The sequence below is a fragment of the Trachemys scripta genome, chromosome 2 (genome assembly GCF_013100865.1).
Source record: "Trachemys scripta elegans isolate TJP31775 chromosome 2, CAS_Tse_1.0, whole genome shotgun sequence".
NCBI classification, from domain to species: Eukaryota; Metazoa; Chordata; order Testudines; family Emydidae; genus Trachemys; species Trachemys scripta.
In genome coordinates this window covers 209,905,820-209,931,846 of record NC_048299.1, presented here as the reverse complement: position 1 = coordinate 209,931,846, position 26,027 = coordinate 209,905,820, and positions in this window count along the sequence as shown.

Below are 26,027 nucleotides of genomic sequence, written 5' to 3'. Positions count from 1 at the left end.
TTTTGCGTGTGGAATCACATCTTTGCAAAAGCAGGAGCAGATTGTGTTGGTGTAACTTTTGATAAAAAAGAAATCTTGGTTATGTAAATGATAGCGGCCTAACTCCCCTCCTCCCTCCCAAGTTTTGAGTAGTTCTTGTTTTGCAATGAAGAATACGGTTCAGAATGTTATTTGGCAATAAGGTGATTATCAGGTATACCAGCCCTTCAGACTCTATAGAAAACACTCCAGGCTTCGATGTGGATCAGCTTAGCATCAGTGAATTGAAAAGCCTAAGAGTCAATTACTCCTGTTTGGTATCAGTTCCTCCCTCATGTTTCAGTCAACGTTTGGACTTTTTGTCAGGCTATTGCTATTTCTGGGGCCAGATTCTCTCCAGCTCTCATAAGCAGGGAATTCTTCAGTATATAGGAATCCTCTGCTCACACAAAGTCATCATAGTTCGCTGCTAAATCACCGCTACATCACACCACCCTCACCCAGGGCCGGCTCCAGCATTTCTGCCGCCCCAAGCAAAAAAAAAAAAAAGCCGCGATCGTTGGCGGCAGTTCAGCGGCAGGTCCTTCGCTCCTAGAGGGAGTGAGAGACCTGCAGCCCCCGAATTGCCGCAGGTGCCGCCCCTCTCCCTTGTCCGCCCCAAGCACCTGCTTGTTAAGCTGGCGCCTGGAGCCGGCCCTGCCCTCACCTCAGCGAATAGGCTGGCTGGGATCAGGAAGGGTGGAGCCAAAGCATTACTGAGCTTTAGCTCTTTTCAACTGTGGGGGCTGAGCCCTTTGATGGCCATAGCTGGGATAGCATAGAATAGTCACAATGCTCTTCTAAACTTTGACAGAACCAGCACAGAGAATCAGGGCCCTGCAACTGACTCCTTCATGGCCTCTTCCTTTTGTTACACCCTGTGGAGATGGGATGCTGCAGACAACCTGCAAGGTTAATATAAGAAACGTAACAGAGCACGCTCAAAACTTTATTACTCAGCCTAAGCTTTAGGTATGTGAAAAGCCAAAATTGCAACAGAGACCTCTGTTTTTCCAGTCATGACCTTGTTCCCACAAATACCTACCTGTGCCTACATGTCAGTTAAATATTGCAGCTGCCAATCAGTTAGATGTCTAACTGCTAGGATTTAGGACTACAAGCAATTCTGAGCACCAATGTGCTTCCCCAAAAATGGAGCCCAGGGCTGGTCACCTGGCCTTAGCTGCAGTGCACACTCAGGGCTAGATTGTCAGGAGGTGCAAATCAGTGTCACTCCACTGATGTCCATGAAGTCATGACAGTTTACAACAGCTGGGAATCTGGCTCTCATCATATAAAAAGGTAACGTCTGAAACGATCATTAGGTTTCACAAGCATCCTGGTCTTGCATCCGTCAAAAGTAAGGAAGCACTTGCCTATCTTATCTTTTCAAACCCTTACTGTGATAGCTAGCGCGCACAATGTGCTATGAGCAAAACCCACAAATGGTTTAATGGCAGGTACATAATAGCCCGTTAGTATATGTTTGCCTGGGATGCTGGCAGGTGTTTACATGAAATTTTGCCCCACTTGTCATAGCATATAGGACAGCCAGCACCTGGCAACCTCCTACTGAACAACACATTCTTTAATTGCTCTGAAGCAACAGCTGCCAACCTTGTTAAATAAACAACAGGTTCTGCACCTGCTTGAACAAAACCCTGACCTCACTCTCGGCCAATCAGGAGACACTCAGGTAACTCTGCCCGCCTGCCCTCATACACAATGGCCTTGGGGATTAGTAGGAGTCTATCAGTATCGATTTGTTCTTTCTCTGCTATGATGTGCCCTACCTTTCTCTTGAGTGTGTTTTATTCAGGCAAGAAACGTGAAAATCTTGCTAATTAGATTTCTGTTTTATGGCTGATTTTTCTAATCTCTCAACACACACACAAACTCCCAGACATAAAGGCACAATGTAGTGAGAAAAAATGACTGAGGCACACTATCAAACTGCTTAAGCCTTTGTAAGGTACCTTGATAGAACAAAGAACAGCTACAAGGTGTTTCTGAACACCCATCCGTTTGACGCACGGTAGAGCCTTTATTTTCCAAGGACAAAGGGGGGGAAGGACCAGACCTTCAGTTGGTGTAAACTGACCCTGAAGTCAATGGAGCTAGCGATGCTGATTTATGCCAAACAAGGATCTGTCTCAAAAACTATGAAGAAATTCATTTATAATTCCCCATGCAATCAGGGGCAGCTAAATGAAATCTCAATGTCTGGCGAATGAGTTTCTACAACAAACAAAGGTGTTTCGATCCATGAACTAATTGAAACCAGCAGGATTACCAGGAATGAAGCTGTAGCACCAAGGGAAGGGTTATTTACCAGCTGAAGGAAGATTTTTTCCCCCTTTTCACTCTTTGAAATGAAACATTCTGAGCCACACAGCAGCATCTATTTCAGATTTCAACCAGTGACAGGTGCCTGTTGGTGTTGCACATGTACCACAAATAAAAAGGAGAATGCATGCAAAGATCCACATAGTGAGACAAAGGACAAACTGCAGGAGAGGAATTCTTGGTAAGGCAAAGAGAGAGGCATTCCAAGTGACAGTCAGAAAAACAGTTGACAAAATATCAAGACTATCCACATAGACTTGCTCTCGGGCAACACACTCAGTTTCTTCATAATACAGAGAATCATGCAATCTTTTGATCTATGGAGCAAGACTTCCCCCATTTCTCCCTGTTTAAATGTTTCATTGGAAATTAAAAAGAAAAAAATACTTAGAAGCAGCCTTCATACAACAATTGCAACAAAAAGGACCATCTGCTGGGACTCTTGACTAGATATGCCAGATTATGAAAAGAGAATGAAGCAGGAGCATAGTGCCTGTTTTCTGTTTTAAAAATCCAAGATGCAGGGATGTATTAACTCTGATAGTAACGGATCCAAATTATGCTTTGGGTCAAAAACAACAGAGCGTTTTACCTGTTTATGTTATTTTGGCCCCATAGAAATCTGTAGATATGAACTCAGTCTCAGGCTGCATTAACTTCCGGATGGGGAAGTTATTTATTTATTACTAATGATTCTAGGAAGCAACTCTACAGAACCAATTATTTTTTTCTCAGAGCTGCACTTCTGAGAAACAAGTAACAATTCTCAATAAATGTTATTACTTGCAATTTACTATTTTTCAGTAAATTGCCATAAGCTAGTCAGTTTGCAAACCCAATACTGAACTGTATTTAAATTAAATACGCTAGATGCTGTTAAAAACTCGGCATTGAAATGTCCAGGTACCTGCAACAGTCACAGTATCTTCCTATACTTAGACTGGGAAATACCACAATACTGGAATCAGTGCAGAAACACAAATGTTCAGTTTTTAATGTCATCCTCCCTATCATACACACAGGTAACAAAAGTGGTTCTACTGGGAGAGATGTGTTGGTTTCAGGTTAATTACTTCAGTGGGAGCTTTATGCGATACTTTGGCTTAGTTTGTGTGATTACATTGCCTTCTAGTGGCTGGCCCCATAGTCAAAACAGCACAGAGAATTTCTTACAGCGTGGAACAATACGACAAGGTTAGAATATGTAACTAGATACAGAGGTCATGAGGGATTTTAACTCTTTCTGGGAGCCACTAATGGCCAAACAAGAACAGTGCTCTACATACTTTGGGGCATGGGATAGACTGTAACAGTCCCTTTTTCTCCTTTTTGCTTCGTGTGACTGCTTGGCTTGAGTGCCCTCTAGGACTAATTTTCATATATTTTTAGATCTCCAGAATGACTTGTAAAGCAGGAAGAATGGAATTTTATCAGTTATGCAAGTACAATGTTGCCTCCCCGCAACATGGATCATCAATACAGATTGAAACGGAGACCTTCAGCACTAAAAGAATTTAAGCAAAAGAATTAATGACATAATCTGGTAGCACTAACAGTCTCTTATCCTCTTACAGGGACCAACCACTACAGAGGGACACGTAGCAGACATCATCCAGGACAGTCATGATCTTCCACTTTCTGGCCAAAAAAATAGAAAATCTGAAGTGAAGCTGCTCCTCCCGCATAGTGCTGGCCTAACACTCTACAAATGTCTCCTTCTTCTAGTGTATGAGCACGGGGAGAGAGAATAATGAAAACAGAGCAAAAAGGAAGTGAAAAGTGTTGACTGATGAAACAAAGAAAAGTAGAGAAGTGGAAGAGGCAGGATGGTCTATCTATCTAGGTACTTATATGGTCCTTATCATTGTAGTTTCTCAGTGCCTCTCAAGTTAATGGCAGAATTTAGTCCTGAATCTGTCTTCTAGGATGGACATGGGGCTCCTTAACACACACTTTCAAATTCTAAAGTTTGTGAGAATGGGGGAAGAGTTGCTGTTTTGGTGGGAGAAGGGTTTTTTGTTTGTTTATTTTTTAAGCCAATCAGAGTTGTGTCTGCTTATGCCAGGGATGAATTTGGCCAACTGGAGCACAGCATGGATGAACAGACTCCACATGGGGAAGTGGTGAAATTAGTGGTGGTCATTAATGCTGATAGCGATGACACAAGCAGAGGGAAAATGGAAGTCTTATTGGAAAGAATGAGAGAGGCAGGCCATTTTCTCAAAAGTATTCACCCTACAACACCCATTGAACAAAACAAGACAGAACAGAAATGAAGAGAGTAGCTTCTGGAAGAGGTTAGCTTACTGGGACATTGAGGCATCCTTCAAAACAGATGGGACTCACAAGCAGGAGGGCCTTCATCTGATCAAGAGAGAACCCAATGTACTGTTGAAGGGTAAAGATGAGTGGGGTGAATATTAAATCAGTGATTGTGTGGAAAGTGACAGAGAGAGGGAAAAGTAGAAGAAACACAGATTCATAGTTTTTAAGGCCAGAAGGAACCATTATGATCATCTAGTCTGATCTCCTGCAGAATACAAAGAAAGGGGTTCCTAGCACAGCAAATAAACAAAAGTACTCTGTGGAGGGAGTCCTACACTGTTTATACACAAATGCCAGAAAACAGTAATTAAAAATATCTGCAGAAAATGGTGACTAAGCTGTATCTGTGAAATATAATGCAGGGAGGTGCATGAAAATGACCAGTGTTAAACATTGAGGGATTATAGGCTATTTAAAAGACACCGACTGGGAAGATGGGTAATTTTATGTGTCAAAAAGACTAGGGGAAAAGTGGAGGGTGACAACATTCAAGGCAGAGGAAACAGAATTATGGCTGGAAATTAGAAGCCGCACTAGAAGCAAAATCATTATAGGAATACAGATTGGATCATCAGCTCAGGCGGGGGAAGAAAATATGATGGTAAGTGAAATCTGAAAGGCCTGTTACAATAGAACTAAGAAAAATAAAAAGATAATTGCAAGAGATGTCAAGACTGACAATAAAAGAGTTTACAACTGTATGGAATAAAAGAAGCAAGAGGTCATGAGAGACTATAAGCCCTTTGAGGGAGAGTGAGGGAAATCTACTAACAGAAAAGGTGGACAAATGATTGTTTTGTCTCAGCGTATAACCGAATTATAATTATAGCAGAAACAAGAAGAGTTCTTCAGTACCAAGCTCAACTGACTTATGGGAACAGACACTTGCTGCAGTTTTAAGGACTGTCATTCATTCTGTTTAAAATATTTGAAAACATATTTTGCATTATTTTACAATTCTCAAAAATATTGATAGATGCAAATGATCTTGCTAGCTACAGTCCAGTCTTGAATCCATTTGCATTAGTGGATTGTCTCCTTATGGCCATGGACAGTAGTAGGAGATTCATATTGTATTTAATGGACCTTTCTCGCTCCTTGGACATGATATTTCACTGGTACCACTAGCCTGTCTGTAGTGCCTAGCAGGAATCAAGTGTACTGCTCCTTTCTCTGAGACAGATCTCAGAAGGTCATGACGGGCAGATTCTCCCCTTCACCAAAAACACAATCACACAGAGGCTTCAGGAAACATTGTGAGATGCAACAGGTTTAATTGCCAGCAATTGTCACCCAAGTAATTATAGGTCTGTCAGGCTGACATTGATCCCAGGCAAAATAAGGGTTTGGCTGATTCATGGCTCAATTAATAAAGAATTAAAGGAAGGTAATATAATTAATGCAAATCAACACAAGCTTATGGAAAATAGATCTTGTCAAACTAACTTGATAGCATTTTTTGAGGAGAGTACACGTTTGCTTGATAAAGGTAATAGTGTTCGTATAACATACTTAGATTTCTGTAAGGTATTTAACTTGACATTGCAGGACATTTTGATTAAGAAATGAGACAGAGAAAATTAACATAGCACACATTAAGTGGATTAAAAACTGGCTAACTGACAGGTCTCAAAATGTAATTGTAAATTGAAATCCTCCTGGAGTGGGTGTGGTTTTAGAGGTGTCCCACAGGGATTGATTCTTGGCCCTACACTATTTAACATTTTTATCAATGATCCAGAAGAAACCATAAAATTATTGATAAAGTTTGCAGGTGCCAGGAAGACTGAGGGAGTGGTAAATAATGAACAGGTTAACGGACTCTGAGCAATCTGGATCACTTCATAAACTGAGTGTAAGCAACCAATATGTATTTCAATATGGCCAAATATAGTCAAACAGAGAGGAAGAAAAGAACGTAGGCCATACTTACAGGATGGGGGTTCTTATCCTGGGAAGCAGTGATTCTGAAAAACAAACAAACATGGAGCAATGGTGGATAATCCGCTGAACATGAGTTCCCAGTTCAACACTGTGGCCAAAAGGGCAAATGTGCTGTATAAACAGGAGAATATTGAATAGGATCTAAAAGTCTCTACAGTTTGAGCTAAAATGCTAGGCACTGTAGCTAGGCGCTGTAACTCACTCACATGCTCCATAGCTTAGGCATAGAGGGGTCCACATAACACACACTGACTAGAGGGTTGCATAACTTCTCTGAACAGAGGAACCTTGTTCCAACATGTAACACTGGTTCCCCATTCCACAGTGGCTTCAATTCAAGGTCTTGGTCCTCATTTTTAAAGTCCTGAATCGACTAAGGTCCAGTTACTTTGAAAGACCACCTCCTTCTTCACTCCACCCTAAAAAGCTGTGATCACCAGGTATAATACAGCTGCTGATACCCAGAGCTGGGGTCAAGGTATTCTCAACCATGAGTGTTCAGGTAAAGAATTCTGCCTCAGGAAAGAAAAATGAACACGATTATCCACTTTTAAGAAACAAGGCAAGATTCATCAGTCTCCTTTTAGTAGAGCTGATGATACACAAAACACACCAAGAATATATCCTCCCCTACCCCTTAAGGGGAGAAAGAATACTCAAGTTTAAAACTCCTGTATTTGGTGCCATTTTACACTGATTGGTGCAATATACTGTAAAGAGAGAGTTACTTGGGGCTAGGTCCTGCATTCTTGCACATCCAAAACTCCCATGTAAGTCATTTATATATTCATTGTATTATTGCAATTCTGTACTCTCGTGCTGTACGTGTCTCTGTGTGTATATCTATATCTATCATCTTCAACTGAAGTATAGGTAGCATTTCTAAACAATAAAATACAGCAGAGGATCATTATTAACAATGCAATATTTTAAAATGTCAAATTGCCACATCCTTTATAAGCATTTTTTTTGTATTAAAGACAAGAAGCCAGCCCCCCCCCCCCCACAATTGTGCTACGCACTCTGCATGCACATATACCAAAAACAATTGTCTCTGCCCCAAAAAGCTTACAATTCCACTAAATTATTTATCTTGAATGTCCTAATTACTGCACTGTGTTAACTGCTGGAAATTCTTGGATTGGACGTAAGACTTGGACTGCATTTGTCCAACTCATTACCAGATAGATCACACTTCTCCTGGCATGCTAAGCAACTGGGAGGCACAGGACTGCATACATGGGCGGCAGGCATAAGAGGCCCGGGGAGGCTAAGCCTCCCCACATAGCTGGCCTGCCACCTTTGGAGCACACCACTGTCAAAAGGGTGCCCAGGCCCTGGCCCCACTCCCACTCACCTTCTTTCTCGCTCTCACTCCGCTTCTTCTCATCCCTGCTCTGCCCGCATGGAGGCCTCGGGGGAGAGGGTGAAGAGGCACGCGTGAGTGGTGATTGGCTTGTTAGCAGGTGGGGGGGAGAGCCTCAGGAGAGGGGGCAAAGAAGCATGCACAGCAGCCAGGCAGGGGCCTTGGTGTGTGTGTGTGTGTGTGTGCGCGCGCAATGGTGGGGGCTTTGTGGGAGGGACGGGACGAAGAGGCATGCGCGGCAGGTGGGCAGGGGCTGGCCTCAAGGGAGGGGGACGAGCAGGCTGGGGATGGAGCATGGGCAGGACTTTGGAGGGAGGAGGCCAAGCAGGGATGGGCCTCGAGACAGGGCCACTGTCCAGGCACACCCAGCCTCCAGAAAAGGAAGCGTCACGTGCTGCCCAGACTGCATATGCAGGGTAAAGATTGGTGAATGGATGGATTCTTTTAAACAACTGATATGATTTAAATTCTAAAAAACTGTTAATTGGAAATGGAGGTCACTGAAAGGCAACACAGGTGCTACAAAATTTTACTGGCAACTTCCATCCTGCTTCTGTTCCTTGAAATAGATGAAGCTGAAAAGCAAATACTCTATTTTAATCAAATGCCTCCTGAATGTGTGCAGGAGAAGGGAAATAGCTAACAAAGAGAAAACTTTCCAGACTAATATGATCCTATGGATCTGTTAACGAGAACCTCCTGAAGGGTACTGAGTACCATCAACTTCCATTGACACTAATGACAGGAGATGTTACTAAGCCTTTTGCAGGAGTTTCTAGCACCTGGTAGGATTGGCCCCTATAAGAGAAAACCCATTTTTCACTCAGACTAAATTGAATCAGGCTGTGATAAATATGGGGAATGCACTTGGGATAGGCTTAGGCCATGTCTACACTATGGGGACTATAGCACTGTAGCTATGCCAGCATAACCTCATAGTGTAGACATGACCTGCCGAGAAGGAAGGGGGCTTTCTATTGGTGTAGGAATGCCACCTCCTCAAGCGACGATAGTTAGGTTGATGGAAGCATTCTTCCATTGACCTAACTGTGTGTGTGCACTGGGGGTTAAGTTGGCATTTTTCACACCCCGGACTGACATAGCTATGTCAACCTAAATTTTAAGTAGACCAGGCCTTAGTAGTCACTATAACAGACTCTCTCCCAATTGGAATACCATTGTACATAACCTCCCCCCCCCACAAACTTTGGAAACACCAGCAACTGCTAACTACACACACACACACACACACACACACACACACACACACACACACACACACACACAATCCTCTTTTTTCCCTTTGGAAAAAAACACAGAATAAACTTTTCCTCCAATATTTTGCTAGCCTGGATAATAAGGTACTAAATTCCTGCCAAGTATAGTTTTTAATCTACTTATCTATGTAGTATGTTTCCTCCAAAATTTTACAGCGCTGGGCCTAGTGACACACACACACAGAGCCAGGCAAAATAATGTGACAAAATGGACGAACACAAAAGAACAGTTTAAATTTTAATTATGTTTTGAACTATAAAAAATTAGGACTCTGGGTGATGTATTTATTTATCATGTTATTCTCTCCTTTAGAAATAGTGCAGATATTCCAGGAAATCAATATTTTCATCTGTGTTCCAGATTTCTGTCTGCAATAATATAAAAAGGCTGTAATTCTGCATGCCAGTTAAACTCGGTAGACACATGAGGATCTAAAGTGCTTCAGTATTTATGCTGGCCATAGCACACTAATTAAAAATAAAACTGCTTGTCCCTTAATCTTCTAGTACTTCAGAAAGATAAATGACCACACCAGGTAACATGGAACCATATTAGCAATATTGCTGATGATGTAAGGCATTCATCTGCAGCTCTGGGGTCTATTTTTAAATTAAGCTTGCAGTCTATTTTGTGGTAGAGCACATAAAAATACAAGGCCTGCTATTCCACTGCTTTGCACTTTGTATAATCATGCAGAGCTTGAGGACAGGTTGAGCAAAGTCAGATCCACACAGTTTCTTCAAAGTTGTGTTTGTCCCTGGTGGCATGCTGTCATAGTACCTGTACCTCAGATCAATTTGCTGTTAATAGGGAAAAACTCAGAAACATATTCCAATTTTTAACTTGCAGCTTCCAGATAACTATTCTGTTAGGCTGAGGTAGGTAGAGCCAGGGGTACGACCACCACCACACATGCCAGGAAGTGCAGTCTAGCTGGCAACACCAGGGGAAGACATCAGCATTAGGTGTAGGACTGGAACAAATTGATTTCTCTAGAAATCAAGGGCGAACAAGGAACCAGACTGATTCTCAAAGTCTCACACTGGGTTCTGGTCTGCTCCTGGGGCAGTGCAGCTACATGCTGTATCTTACTCAGGGTTTGTGGCAAAGTCAACAATTGAGCCCATAGTAAGAGTCTTAATATTTATCTATCAGTAACAGATTTGGCCTGTTCTTTTGTGCACATTGTAATTAAGGAGAAGTGAACTCTAAGCATGGCTTAGAATGATGACATACCATCCAATTCTTGGGTAGGTTTTTCCTAGTAAATTAAGCTATATGCTGGGTTCCAACTCCAGTGAAGTTCTATCACAAATTCTTTCCACATAGCATGCATCTGATCAAAACAAAGGAATGCTGGGCTGAGAGACACTGCAGTTCGGAAGCGTATTGTGAATCATCCTGTCTTCCCTTGAACACTGAGTATTTTGCATTTTTTTATATACTTTACCTGACAGAGGAATGTATTACACCAGAATATTGGCAGCTGACTTTCAACATGGAAGACTGGCTTTCACATTCAATGAACTCTTCATACTTTTGACAGTAAGATATTTGTGCAGGCTCTTACATATTGATATTCATTACCTGTACAGTTTGCATATCAGACACACAAATAGCCCAATCAATAATATGAGCGTATATTGACTAGCTATTCCTACTCTGAAATGGGATGTCAAGCTTCAATTGATTTACATTCACACATTATGTAAACATAATTTAAAATTAACATGTACAAGATAGAGCACATGCTAGTATTACCATGTAGAATAACCCAGAGGACATACTGTAGCACAAAGCTGGTATATTGGACAAATTTAGTCAATAGAATAGTAGGTGTAATTTACTGTCTAAATTTACTACAGGCTACAAATGCCATTGACTGCTACAAAACAATAGTGATCTCCTTTCCTGTAGTAGCAAATATTGCTCGTCATTGCTCTGGAGAAATGAACACTCACATATATCCTGACATCTTCACTGACTTGGAAACTGATTAAAATACAAAGATTCACATGCATTATGTTTTATAAATGTTTACATGACTGCATTTTAAAACTGGATTTTAGTGCTGCTTGCAGTGGTGTAATATTTATTTCTTTTCCCAAGTTATAGATAGGATTGCCTGCCGTTCTTTGTGTATATCCCCCACAAAACACATTAAACTTACGGTTATGGTTGCTCAACTATATTCCCTAGCAACAGTCATTAAAAACCCAGGAAATCTCAAATTAAGCCAACATTCACACCCACCGCAACCTCAGTTAATATACCTTACCACTTAAACATAATCTGTTTTAGGTATTTGTTTGGGGCCCTCTTCCACAGTATTTGAGTATCTAATAATCTTTAAAGTATTTATCTAAAACAGTATCCTTGTGAAAAGCAAAGTGCTACTATCCTCATGGGGACCTGAGGCAGGGAGAGACCTAGGATATGTCTACACTGCCACTTTCAGTGCTAAAACTTTTGTCATTCAGGGGTGTGAAAAAACACCCCCCGAGCGACAAAAGTTTTAGCACTGTAAAGTGCCGGTATAGACAGTGATTTATCACCGGGAGCTACCACTGCTCATTCGGGGTTGGGGTTTTTTTAGTCACCAGGAGAGCTCTCCCCCCAGTGATAAAGCATGTCTACACTGCCCACGCCACAGCGCTGCCGTGACAGCATGGCTGCGCTGTAATGTGGGTAGTGTAGACATAACCTAAGTGATTTGCCCAAGGTTATACAGGAAGTCTGTGGTGGAGCAGGAACATGAACCAATGTCTCCCAAATCCTAGGCTAGTGCCCTCGTCATTGGACCAACATAGTACACAAATATACATTCAGAATCCTTGGCTCCACAACATGCTCCCTTTCAATTCTAACCACAATTCAGTTTTTCCCAATCACACTCAAACATAGGATAGCTGTGGTAGCAATACTAAGGAATTGGTGCATCCAGGGCTCCCCACAGTGCCTTAGCTCCAATGAGACACCAAACAACAGTGCTTCAGGAAGCCCAGAGGGGTGGGGAGTGGCTACACAGAAGGGCAAACCTTGTGGGGTGAATGGGGGAACCTGCAGCATGAGATATAGTATGATACTCAGGGCCGGTGCAAGGATGTTTCGCGCCCTAGGCGAAACTTCCACCTTGCGCCCTCCCCCCTCCCCGAGCCCTGCGGCAGCTCCACGCCCCCCCCGTCCCGCCCCCTCCCCGAGCCCTGCGGCAGGTCCCCACCCCTCCCTCTGCCCTGAGGCACCTCTCCCGTGGCAGCTCCTCCCCGCCCGGAGAGCCGTGTGGAAGCTCCCCACCCCAGCTCACCTCTGCTCCACCTCCTCCCCGAGCACGCTGTCGCTGCTCCACTTCTCCTGCCTCCCAGGCTTGTGGCGCCAATCAGCTGTTTGGTGCAGCAAGCCTGGGAGGGAGAGAAGCAGAGCGGGGAGGAGGCGGAGCAGAGGTGAGGTGGGGCGGGGAGTTCCCCAGTGTGTCGCCCCCCCTTACTTGCTGCAGGCGGCCCTCCCCGTGCCCCCCTGCCCCAGCTCCCTCCGCCTAAATGCTGACGATGACCGGGGTGGCCGAAGATCTGGCCGCTGCGGTCGCCGCCAAAGAAAATGCCGCCCCCCCAAATGCTAGCGCCCGAGGTGACCATCTAGGTCACCTAATAAGTTGCTCTGGCCCTGATGATACTAATGAATTATGTTATCAAAACTTAATTGGAAAATGAGTCCCTAACTGATCCTGTCCTTCCAAAACAGGCATCTTCTGAACACGAATTAATGGAGATATCCTATTGCCTAGAACTGGAAGGGACCTTGAAAGGTCATCGAGTCCAGCCCCCTGCCTTCACTAGCAGGACCAAGTAGTGATTTTGCCCCAGATCCCTAGGTGGCCCCCTCAAGGATTGAACTCACAACCCTGGGTTTAGCAGGCCAATGCTCAAACCACTGAGCTATCCCTCCCCCGTCCAACTAACTAACCAACCAACCCACTCACCCGCTACTACACACAACCCAGGCATACTGAGTGGCCAAGGAAGAGGATATAAGACTGAAAAAATCAAATACAGAACAGAAAAGCTTCCAGGGAGAGTTAAAAATAGAGTCTATGCCTTTACCTACTGACAATAGATTTGACACATGAGTAGATTCTATTTGAGTACTAAACATGGTTGCAGAAATGTTCTTTTGGTCCAACAATTTTAGCTTCCTCTTTACTGGGATGAACAGCTTTCTCAGACCACCTTCACAGATGGAGGCATCTGTCTTCTGGGAAACTGGCCCATTAAGGGAAGGCCTCTGCCAGTGCTGTGGATGAAGCCCTGGGAATATTTTCTTGAATAAAACTGGTTGAGATAGTACAGGCCATAGCAAAATTATTCTTCAGCACAGTAGAAAGTTCTGGCAGAAATCTCTTGCATCTCAGACTGGTCCACCTGAACCATTTCCAAAATGTAGAATGCCATTCCACCACTCATTCTGAGCTCTGCTGAGCTACTCTACCGCAGAAGTAGGGAACTACCCTCCGTATGAGATTCTGATGCCTCCGGTTCAACATTCAGTAACTGGATGCTTTGTTCACCCTGAAGTCTGACTCTTTGGTTAGTCTATCCTCTTGGCTAACAGTAAGCAGTTTAGAGCTAGCCTTCCTGGACTCCACCTAACAACAACCTGGGTTCTGGTGATGGGATTTCCTCACTTACTAGATTTAGAGGATGGCTCAGAAAACTTAAAGGATTTTGTGCCATAGTAACCTGGTTAGTTTCATTGCCTCTCTGTACATAGAAGATTTTGGACCCTTTCCCTTTTTAACTCAGAATTCTATTATGGATCAAGAGAGAGACAAAAATCACCAAAAACTTTTGTTTCTGCAAAGAAAAAAAAGGATAAAAATCAAATGCTTTCTACCAGGGGTCACCAAGACTGATTCGACACCTAGATATCATGGGCCAGGTGACAAAGAATCACAGAAAAAAAATCATGTTTTTGTAACACTGAACAAAGAACTTAATCAGAATAAGGAAAATAGTATTATCTCTAAAGCTACTTTGCCTCTCTCTGTGCTTCACTGCAGAACTTCTGACAAGAATCGTCCCCAGCTGCTCACCTGTCTAGTTTCCTGCTGCAGTTTTCAAGAAACAGTACTTGCATACTCACACTATGGTAATGGCAGCTTTCCAAATGCCTAAGAACCAAAGCTTTGGTGCTGGACCCTCACTGAAGAGTCTTAAATAGCGTTTGGAATTGAGAAAAAGCCACCCTACTGTCCACTTGCTTCCCCTTTGCTTTCCTCTTTTGCTCTCTTATTGGTGACCGGAAAAGCTATAATGTACCAAAGCTGCAGACTGGTCCACAGGTAGGCAGCTGCAGTGGGACAAGTGTACCCCACACTTCTTTCTCGTTTAGATTATAACAGCCAGTGTTTTTAAAGAAAAAACCCAAACAATAACGACAAAGAATCCCAATGATTAGAAACAAACAAACAAACAAATAAATAAAAAAACACAGAATAACTGCAATTGCAATTGACGACTTAAGTTATAGAGAAAACCAACAACAAGGAAGCTGTCACCAGAGGGCTAAAAAATGACCCAATATTTCTCTAGCCATGACTGATCCATCTGTTTCTCTGTTCTGATGAAAGGAAACCAACCCATCACTCAAGAATTGCTGCACTAAAAGTGCAGAAATAAAATCTAGTTCTATCTCATGATTTACTGGTTACTATTTTTTCTTAATTTTCTTCTTAGCTAATATAGTTCCACTCCTCTAAATCTAATATGAATTTTAAATTATTCATTAATGATTTGGTAAGTTGACTCATAAAACTGCTCCCTTGAAAGATTGTCTGATCTTTATTTAAAGTTGGAAATTAAACCATTATTTGAAACTCCCAGACTTTTCTGTCTGTGACTATATTTTATATTAGCTATACAATTCTATTTTTATTCAGTATTTGGCTACTTAAATAAGAAAGATACCACCATTCTATTTAGCACTTGGTGATCAGGAGAGCTTCTTAGGACACACAACTCAGTTGTTTCAATCTGGTAACTTCTAGGTATGCCAAGACAGATTAAGCTGTTAGATCTTGGTCAACAGGATTTTGGTCCCCAAAACAAGAAATAATATAAAACTTATTTGACAAATTGATTGTATATTTGAGATTCCCAAACCACTGGGAATGCTGCCTCATATTGACTAAATTTATATTGGTCCTGCCATCCCATCTGCTCAGTTAGGTAGGACTTTAGAGATGGCAGGCTCCTCATTGGAGACAAATTAGTGACTTAGGGCCTGAGTCCAAGCCCAGTGAAGTCTTGCTATTGACATTAATGGGCTATGGATCTGGCCAACAAGAGTGTGAATATTACCGAGTGGACCATTCTTTTCTTAATATATACACAGGCCCTTTAGACCGGGCACAAAAATGGCACACACGTTTCACCAAGGCTTCACAGAGCTGGAACACCTATATTCCAGGACTTTATTCCAATTCTGCCTGATTCCAGCATTCTAGCCCTTAAACTCTGACATAAGCTTCCTCCACCTTCCTTGTCCAAAACTCCATCTTCTCCTACTGCACAGCCTCTCTTGTTCTTAATAACAAACATCATGGTAGAGCTGGATAGCTGCTCTGCAACACAAAGAAACACCTCAGCCAGGACCTGGCCTGACCTGAGAAGTGCTTTCTCTCTCCAGACAAAAGAGTATTCTGACCTACTCATGTACCACCCTTAATATTGTGCATATGTCAGACCCTCTGAAGTAGTTTTGGCCAGGCCCTCATAAATTTGATTCTTTTTTGGGGAATGTGAAAACATGTATACACCCCCCAATACTTTAGTATCCTGTATTCCGTTACCACCATTACTCTAACACTATTTTCACTAAATAAATAACAATAATAATCCGGTGCCCTGCAAGTGCTGTTATTAGAACTAAAGACATGTACAACCATTTATGTACAGCAGTGTACTTTCTTTTGCTAATGGTGCTCTGCTTGAGCAAATATGGTCCCAGTTCTAGTAAAAGACCTCAATCTACTACATAGTCCTTGCCAACAGGATGCATCTTTAAAATGAAACAGAGAAAGAGACAAAGAGAGAGCTGGAAAAATAGTAAACTAAAAAATCACCCACTTAGAAGACTTGGCATGAATCCACTTAATGAACAGAATACGTTTCTCTTCCAGCAACATATGTACAAGCGACTTGGCTACACTGTAAGTCTCTCTGCACTGAAATACATTACAAATCTTCCTTACAGAATCATTCATTCAAGTGCTTAAACATATAAATAAACAGAAAAATATTCACTATGGCAGCATTACCTTTACCCCAATTATGCAAATGCTCTAATGGTCCCCCTCAGTAACATATTTTAATTCAGATCCATATGATGGAGTGAGAATAAATGTTCTGTATCTTGTTTTTCCTCCAAGTGGAGGAGGCTGTAGCTTCCATTCCAGTAAGTAAAGGGACCACTTCACTATTGAGAAGCAAAATAGAAAACATCAGAACATAAGATATCCTTCAGGCAGGATTAGATGTGATGGATGTTTAAAACAAGAAAGACAGAGTTGAAGTGTGTCTATGAACATGCACTAGGTTAATTTTTCAGCATCCTTTCATTAAGCTCAGTCTTTCATTTCCTCGTCGGAGGAAACGTGGTCTAGCTGTTAGAGCAGAGTAGTGGGAATAACAACTGTAGCATTACTGGTATTCACCAGTTGGCAATATTACAGATAGCCTTATAAGTTCTGTTTGACTGAAAGAGTAAGATCATGGTGAAATGCTGCTTGTTAGTTGTAGTGCAGTTCTTTTTTTAAAAAGCTGAACATATCATCAGTAAAAGTTCTCACTATCTTAGTCTTACCAAATGAATAATTTCTTAGGTGCAGAACTGCTGTCTACAAGTTCATAGATTCCAAGGCCAGAAGAGACCATTGTGATCTTCCCCAAAATAATTCCCTGAGCATATACTTTAGAAAAACATCAATCTTGATTTTAAAAATTGGCAGTGATGGAGAATCAACCATGACCCTTGGCAAACTTCCAATTGTTAATTACCCTGTTAAAAATGTCCATCTTATAAGCATGCAGACAATCAAAAGGATTACATGGTGTCAAAATATTACAAGAACTTATTCCCAGTTCTGCTACTGATTTACTGTGCGTTTCAGAAAATCAACACCTCCCTTGCTATGTTTCTCCATCTGTAAAAGGGAGAGAGAGACGATTTACAAAACATGCTATCTACAGTAAGTGTAAGATATTATTATTGACAAGATAGGTGAGGTAATATTTCTATTGGACCAACTATTGCTGGCGGAAGGTACAAGTTTTTGCGCTACACAGAGCTCTTCTTCAGTTGGGGGGAAGGATACAGAGTCTCTGAACTAGATACAAATTGGAAGAGATTGTTAAGTAGAAGGCATGTTGGAGGCAGTCACTTGAAGTGGGCAATTGGGGGTTAGACTGTTATGCATGAAGGGTCTGAAGTGGGGCAATTAAAGGTGGCAGGTTATAGGATGTGTTACAAATTGTTGCAATGAGCCATAAACCCAGTGTCTCTGTTAAGTCCATGCTTTTTGGTGTCTAGCAGAGTTATGAATTTACGTTCCCAGGCTCACCTTTTGAAGGTATTGTATGCAGATTTCTTTTGAGGACAAGTATTGAAAGATCAGCTATGGAGTGATCACTGAGAAAACTGTTCACTCATGGGTGATATGGTGTTTTTGTCTTATTTTACTGTGAGAGTTCACTCAAGAACATAGTGATTGTGTGGTTTCACCCACACACTTGTTATTGAGGCATTTGATGCACTGGTGAAATACACCACACGTTGTGATAAGCATGTGGAGGACCGACTGGGCTTAAAAGGTGTGTTGTGGGTGGTATTGATCATCATAGCAGTGGGTATATGTTTGCAGGTTTTGTATCTGTTGTTCTGGCAGGGTCTGGTGCAACTTTGAGTTGGTATGGCCTGGTCTCTGGATGAGATTGGCAAGGTTGAGGGGTTGTTTTAAGGCCAGAAGTGGGGATTCAGGAAAGATTTCTTTCAAGATGTTGTCCTGTAATGAGGTGCCCTCACCTCTTGTGAGCTCCCCATTCTGGTCGGGTGTGAGCCTGCTGTTTCTTAATTCTTGGAAGGAGGTGGCACCCATCTCTCGTGAGCACCCCTACTTGGTTGATGGTTTCTTTGGTGGGTCTTCAGTGACTCAGCCCTTTGGTTGAGTCACGCACACTGTTTGTAGGTGAAACAGCACAAACCCTTTCTGGGGTATACAATCTTTACCTTCTGCCAAGGCTTCCTCCCTGGAGACACTGCTCTCTGTAACAGTCCAACAGGGCCCATCATGGTACCCTTGTTTGGTCTGGCTAGGTTCTAGGCTCAGTCCTTGCTCGGTCCATAGGACTCCCAGGCTTTGGCAACCCTCCCTGGACTCAGCACTGAGATGTCCATGGTCCTGATGCTCTTCCAGTCAGCCAGGAAACCGGTCCTCTCTCTTCCAGCTCCAAGCAGCAACTGAAAATTCTGTCTCTGCTGCTTTCTATGGCCCTCTTGGTCCCTGATTGGCCGCTCCAGCAGCCCCCCTTGGCTGCTTCCCCTGCAGGCCACCTGGAGGACTTCTCCTCTGCTCTTTTCTGGGGCAGGGTGAGGCTGGGCTGCGAGGCCTGCAGTGGGGGCCTCTGGACCAAGTCCACCCCATCATAGGTCCCTATCAAATATGGGTTGTGATTGTTTGATGTTACTCTGTATAGATTCTAGTGTGGGGTGGCAGGTGACCACTAGGGGTTGTACAGTCTGTTTTTTTCTTTTTTTTTCTGCATTGTAGCAGGGGTATTTGGGTGGCTCTTTCTATTTCTCTGGTGGAGTATCCTTGTTTAGTGAAGGCAGTTTTAAGTGTGCGTTTTGTGTGTATACCCTCTACTTTCTCTTTGGAACAAATTCTGTGGTAGCTAAGTGCCTGGCTGTAGATAACATTTTTTGGGGTGTGTGGGATGGTTGCCAGATCTATGAAGGTAAGTGTGGTCATTGGTTTGTTTCTTGTATATAGTCGTTTGTAGGGTTCGATTGTTTAAACTAATTGTGGCTTCTAGGAAGTTTAGAACACTCCTACACCTACTCCTAGAGATAGTTGCTGAAGTTGTGGTGAAAACCTCTGAGGGAGTTTAGGTCTTCTGTCCAGAGGATAAAATATAATTGACTATATCTCAGGTATACCGTTGGTTTTGTCATGCCTTTTTCCAGAAATTCTTCCTCATGGAGACCCATGAAGACATTGGCATATTAGGATACCGTCACTACACTCTCAAATGAACTCTCACAGAATAACAGTAAAAGACAAAAACATTATATCACCCAGGGTAGACCAGGTTTTGTAAAGCGATCACTCCATATCTGATCTTTCAATACTTGTCCTCAAAGGAAACCTTCACAACACCTTTAAAAATAACTGAGTCACCAAAGTGTTACTCCAGGGGGAATTTTGCACCATGGCACATGTGCAAAATTAGTGTCCCCCACAGATATCTTTGCTTTTCCACAGAAAACGCACCGCTCCCTAGCAGCACAGGTACATCCTTTCAGGCACCCAGAGCAGCCGACGGAAAGGTAAATCACTGCAGGGATGGGGCACCCCAGTCAGTGACTCCTACCCTGAGCCAGGATCAGCTACTAGTCCCAGCTGGGCTGGAGGCAGGAGAGGACGGGACTTCCTCTTCCTCTGTGTCAAACCCACCCCCAGAAACCTCCCCCAGTGCAAGAAGCTCAGCATCTTCCCCTGCTGCCTGCCCACATCGCTCCTCAGCTGCGGGGGGGAGGGGTCACTGTAAGGGGAGCTGCTCCCCCATCCACCCAACCCCAGTGCATCCAGACCTCCCATATCCAGACATCCCCTGCCAAGCCTCACCCCTTACACCCAGTCCTCCAGCCCTCCATATCCAACCACCACCCCACTGAACCTCAATCCCTGCATCTGGAGCCCCGTGCACCCAGGCCCCCACCCCTATACCCAGACCACCCCCCACTGAGCTCCCTGCACTCAAACCCCCACCCTGCTGCACAACCTGAGCCCCCACATCCAGACCCCCATGCCACTGACCCCTGACTAGCTGCACCCAGACCCCCACCCCACCAAACCCCACTCCCCCAGCACCCAGGCCCTCCTGCTGAGACCCCCCACACCCAGACCCCTGTGCTGAGCCCCAACCACCTTCCCCTGGAACTCCCTGCAGAGTCTCATTGCCCCTCCACCTGGAACCGCCCTCAGCGAGCCTCTGTGCATCCAGATCCCCCCACTAAGCTACCTGCACCCAGATTGTCACACACAGAATCCCCTCACCCCACACCTGGATCCACCCACACTGAGCCCCTCCACATTTGGATCCTGCCTGTTTGAGCCTGCCTGCCCCACACCTGGTGCACCTGGTGCAAAGGGACAGGGCCCCAAAGTGTTCCTGGGGCAGGCCCAGGCCTTGTGCTGTGTCAGGGTTGGGTGCAGCCTCACCACTGAGTCTGTGTCCCCAGGCTGGGGAGGCTGCAGGGTGATCTCCCACCTTTGTGCAGCCAGTGGCTTATGCTCCCCACTGCCATGCTGGAGCCTCTGCATTTATTTATTGACAAATAAAACCTGCAGAATTTTAAAATATTGTGCACAGAATTTTTAATTTTTTGGTGCAGAATGCCCTCAGGAGGAAAATGTGGTGATAGATTTGCCAGGTAGAATTTAACAGACAAAAAGCCTGCCACCCCTAGATCCAGAGGCACAAAAAATAATTGGATATAAACATTTTCCCTTAGCAATGTTCTATCTTTGGATTTTTTACAAATATTGCTGCTGCAAATAAAAATCCAAAGAAATAAATCAAGTTAAAATGAATATGGATATTTCTTCCATTTCTCTTCCCAAAATGATGTTAATTGGCATGTATTTTTAATAGCACAGAATTTTAAAATTGAGTTGGATCCACACATGGATAAACAACACAATAACGATAATTGCATAAACCTTCTGTGTAGCTGGGTGCAGGTCAGGGATTTAATCTGCAGTTTGAAATTAAATCATATATCAGGTTCCTAAATAACATTATGCTGGAGGATGCTGATGTTTTTCTTCCATGCTCTGAATTATTTTATTAAATATTTACAAAGAGAACTTCAAGAAGATAATGTTTCAAAGCCAAATCCTAAAATGTAGAGTCTTTGTGTTGGTAAAACTCCACCTGAATCCAGTGGGAATTTTGCCTGTATAAGGACTTGGCCCTTGGCCCTCAGGAAGCAACTCATTTCAGAAACTCAGAGCACAATTTCAAACATGTATTTTGAGATTTGAGCCCTCCATTCAACTAACCACTTAAGCACATTCTTAACTGTCTTACTGAAGAGGGACCCACTTAAGCACATGTTAAGGGTAAATTATATGCATAACTGCTTTGTTGAATTGAGGTCTTAGTTTAGGGAGTGTCCCTAGCCTGTTTGCCAGAAGCTGGGAATGAGCGACAGGGAATGGATCACTTGATGTTCTGTTCATTCCCTCTGGGGCACCTGGCATTGGCCATTGTCAGAAGACAGGAGACTGGGCTAGATGGACCTTACGTCTGACCCAGCATGGCCGTTCTTATGTTATGGTCTTATGAGTCTGAGATCTTTAAAGATGAATTTCTTAGCATTCTCAAAATGTTATGAACGAAAACACTATTGGCGTATGGCCCAATCCGGTGCCATTGAAGTCAACAGAAGTTTTGCTATTAACTTTAGTGGGAGCAGGTAAGTAGTATTACATCCATTTTCCAGATGGATAAACTGACACATCACTTGTCCAAGCTCACAGAGTGAATTGATGGGAAAGGTGAGAATAAAATGCAGAAGTTCTGACTTTCCATCCCTTGTTCCAACCATTGCACAATGCTGCTTCCCCATAACACTTCTCTCCCTGGTATCTCAAAAGCTCCTCCGCCTACTCCTTTATAACTCTTGACTAGAAGTCATCTGGACCTGATGATTTAAAAATGTCTAACTTCAGAAGCTGGTGTTTAACAACCTGTAGAATTATTGTTGGAAGGGAAAATATTTCATCATGATTATTATTGCATGATATTACTATAGTATCTGTCTTTTTCTCCCAACAGAGAACAGAAATATTTATTGAACACTTCTGCCTTTTCTGATTATCTACCATTTTCATCTAGTTATAAATACTATTGTTAGGATACCTTTTGTTTTTAATACAGTTAAACACTCCTTTTTATTGTTCTCAACTCTGCTGGCCATAGATGTTGCCTTGTGTCCTTTTGCTTCCCTTATCAATTTTCTACAATTCCTAGCAATTAATATACATTAGAAGCTATCAGCTTCCCCTTTTTATATTAGTTATATATTATTTTATGATCCTATTACAAATTGTTTTAGATATGCACCAGTTTCTATCCAACCAGTATTATATATTATCAGTAAAAGCTGCATGTAATTTATTAAACAAGCAAAACACACACTCTAGTAAATTGAATGGTAATATATTGAAGAGAGTTAGATTTTCAAATTGGCCTTTAGGATTATGCCTGCAGATTTTGCATGAAACCAGCATTTGTACATAACATTAGATATGCAGTTACTTGATTTACATGAGAAAAAGTCAACTTCTTTAAATAAACACAGATTATGTGTACAAACAACTCTGCAGGCACAACTTCAGATGCCATTTTTAAAAACACATTTTAGTCCATAAAATGGATAAATGCAGGGCAAGCAAGCCATGTGCTTAAAAATGACATGCATATAAAAATGATGTAACTGGTAAATTTAGCCAGCAATGTAAAACACTTCATGTTTATTTTATTAAGGGACATGTATTAAGTTTATATAGAGTATATATATTAATTAATGAAAAGGAGCACAAAAATTATTCACTATCAGCCTTCTGATATCTTCAGCCCAGGACAGAGCTCCGCCAGTAAAACTTTTAATTTTGAGAAGTTATTTTTATATTGCAATTCTAATTCCAAATGTCTTGATAAAATTGAGAACCCTAGGACGAGGTTACTTAGAATCAGTAATAGATAACTTGTGACTGGCCATTTAAAAAGTTGCTTTTTATATCTGCATCTGCATTTAAATAAACCTTCCTGAGTCCAGTCACCTCTGCCACAGCTATAGCAAGGTATCAAAAAGAAGTGAAAATAATGAGGAAGCTTGCCTCATTCAGCATGCACTTCAGGAAAGACATTTAACATTACTAGCCATTACAGATGCCTATGTGGTACCTAAGTCATTTAAGGCTCAATTAAATAGTTTCCCCCAAAGTTGTATGCCTTTTATTATTTTAAGTGAGTTTTGCTCAAGAAACTTGCACTTATCAAAATTCTAGATTATTTTTCTATTTTTATAATAAAACCTTTATCCCTCTGCTTATTCACTGAAAAACATGATTCTGACTGACCCATTTGGCTATATCATACACCATTCTCAAGCTCAAGCAAACGGTGTTAGGTTTTTTTGGCTGGTCAGTTAATCACCAACTGGCAGGACTGATAGATGGGTTGTGGAGATAAATTACCAGGAAGACAGTTTGTTTACTTTACATAACTTATTTAAGTACACATTTCCTTAGAAAGGCCATAGATGGCATAAAAGGTATATTCATCAAGTGAAGATTTCCACTTCTCTCTTCATTGCACACCCTTTTGACAGAAACGGATAAGATTTTATTTTCTTGTGGCTGGTATAATCCAATAATATTAAATATTATATTAGAACTTGCAAGGATACAGGTACAGATTCTTTAAATCTGTAGCAGTGAGACAGGCACAAGGGCTAGAAAAGGTTCTGTCAGAAGCTTTATAATGAAAGACAGTGGGAGGGGGAGAGAGACAGAATGGCTTTGTTCTTATTCAAATAAAGTTTCTAGTTCAGTGCTGGAAGAAAGCAATTCCCCCCCATTCTTTACCAGTGTCATATGACAGTGCTGAGGAAACAAAACAATGTAACCAGAGATCAAGCTAAGCTGGTATAGCATATGTGGTTGTGCATAGTGGTTATTTTGCTGGTGTAACATACCAGTCCATATAGGAACCATCTCTGCTCCCCAAAACACCATGCTCTGAGTTTCCCCCTATCATTCTTTAAGTATAAGCAGCAGTGAAAGACTGGTAATCGTAGGGATCTATATTAAGGGTTTGTCAACACAGATCAATTAATTCAGATTAAGATAGGGTGTAAATTTAAAGTAGAATAGCTATTCCTGATTAACTCCATGTATGGACACTTTTATTCTGTAGTATCCACAGAAGGAGTTAATCAAGAATAGCTATTCCAGAATTATTCACCATGAAGATATTCTCTAAGGGTATGTGTCTACACAGCATTTTTGAGCCTACAGGGGTGAACCTCCCAGCCAAGGTCACCCCCTTCTCTAGGCTTCAGAGCCTGAGGTGCAACTTCAAAGCAGTGTCTCCACAGCTATTTTTAGAGTGCACAGTGAGCCCTGCTAGCTGGAGTCTGTTTGACCCAGGCTGGGAGGCTTGCTCTCATGGGTTCCAAAACGCTGTATAGACATACCCTAAGGGTATGATACGTCTACACTGCAATTCAACACCTGCGGCTGGCCTATGCCAGCTGATTTGGGCTCGCGGGGCTCAGGCTAAGGGGCAGCTTAATTGCGATGTAGACATTCAGGTTTGGGCTGCAGCCCAAGCTCTGGGACCCTCCCATCTCACAGCAGGGGTTCAGGCTGAGCCTGAACATCTCCATTGTAATTAAACAGCTTCACAAGCCAGTCAGCAGGCATAGGCCAGCCATAGGTTTTTAATTCCAGTGTAGACGTACCCTAAAAGACCAAATCCCTCTGCCGCTTCCAGAATATGAGTGACAGTGAGGAGGCCAGCAAACCTGGAAAACAGAATTGAGGAACCAGCTCAGCTGAAGCATATGTAACAGAAGAGGCTCATGGCACACTGAAGATATACAGAAGCGGACACAGTTTGAAAGGGTAGCAAGGGGAAAAGCAGCTATGGAGGAGAGACAGAGGAAAGAGGAGCAGAGAAGGAAAGGAGACATGAGAAGTGGCTGCATTAATAAGGACACTATGGAAGTACTTATACTTTGAATGTTTTGATTCATGAAAAAGTCAGAAACTTAGATTATGCAGAAAACAGATGAAATTGCAAAAAGATTCATAAATAGTGGCTGTGATGTTTCACTCCATATTCTTTATAAAAATACGCTTATGATATGGACATGACATAACTGAGATATACCTTATGCAAGATGGCTCATGTAAGATATCATTGGAAAGGTTATGATTTACTGAATGTGATTATCCAATTTGTATGCTGGAATCATTTCTGTATTTGTATTTCAAATGTGTTACTTTGGGTGTCACCCCCAATTAGCCCTTCAGGTACAGCCATGGAAAAGCTAGACAGGGCCAATGGCCCATCAGCAAAGACAATGGCCTATGAAAGATCTTAGTCTTCCTGTGACACTCCAGACAGCCTATGAGTAATGGCTGCCACAGCCCTGCAGAGACATGGGGCTGAGTCACCTGGTAATGGACCCAGCCCTTGGAATGCCAGTGTTCTTCCACCGGGAGACAAAGGGTTCCCGCAATACACAAGAGCTATATAAGACAAGAGAGTGACATCATTGAGCTTCTCTTCTGCCTCCCCACCCACAGAGACACTGTGAAACACCTGGAAACAAGAACTGAACTGGGGGGAAAAGGGTTGAGCCCAAGCTGGAAGGGCGTCTAGCTTGTGAGTAATAATAC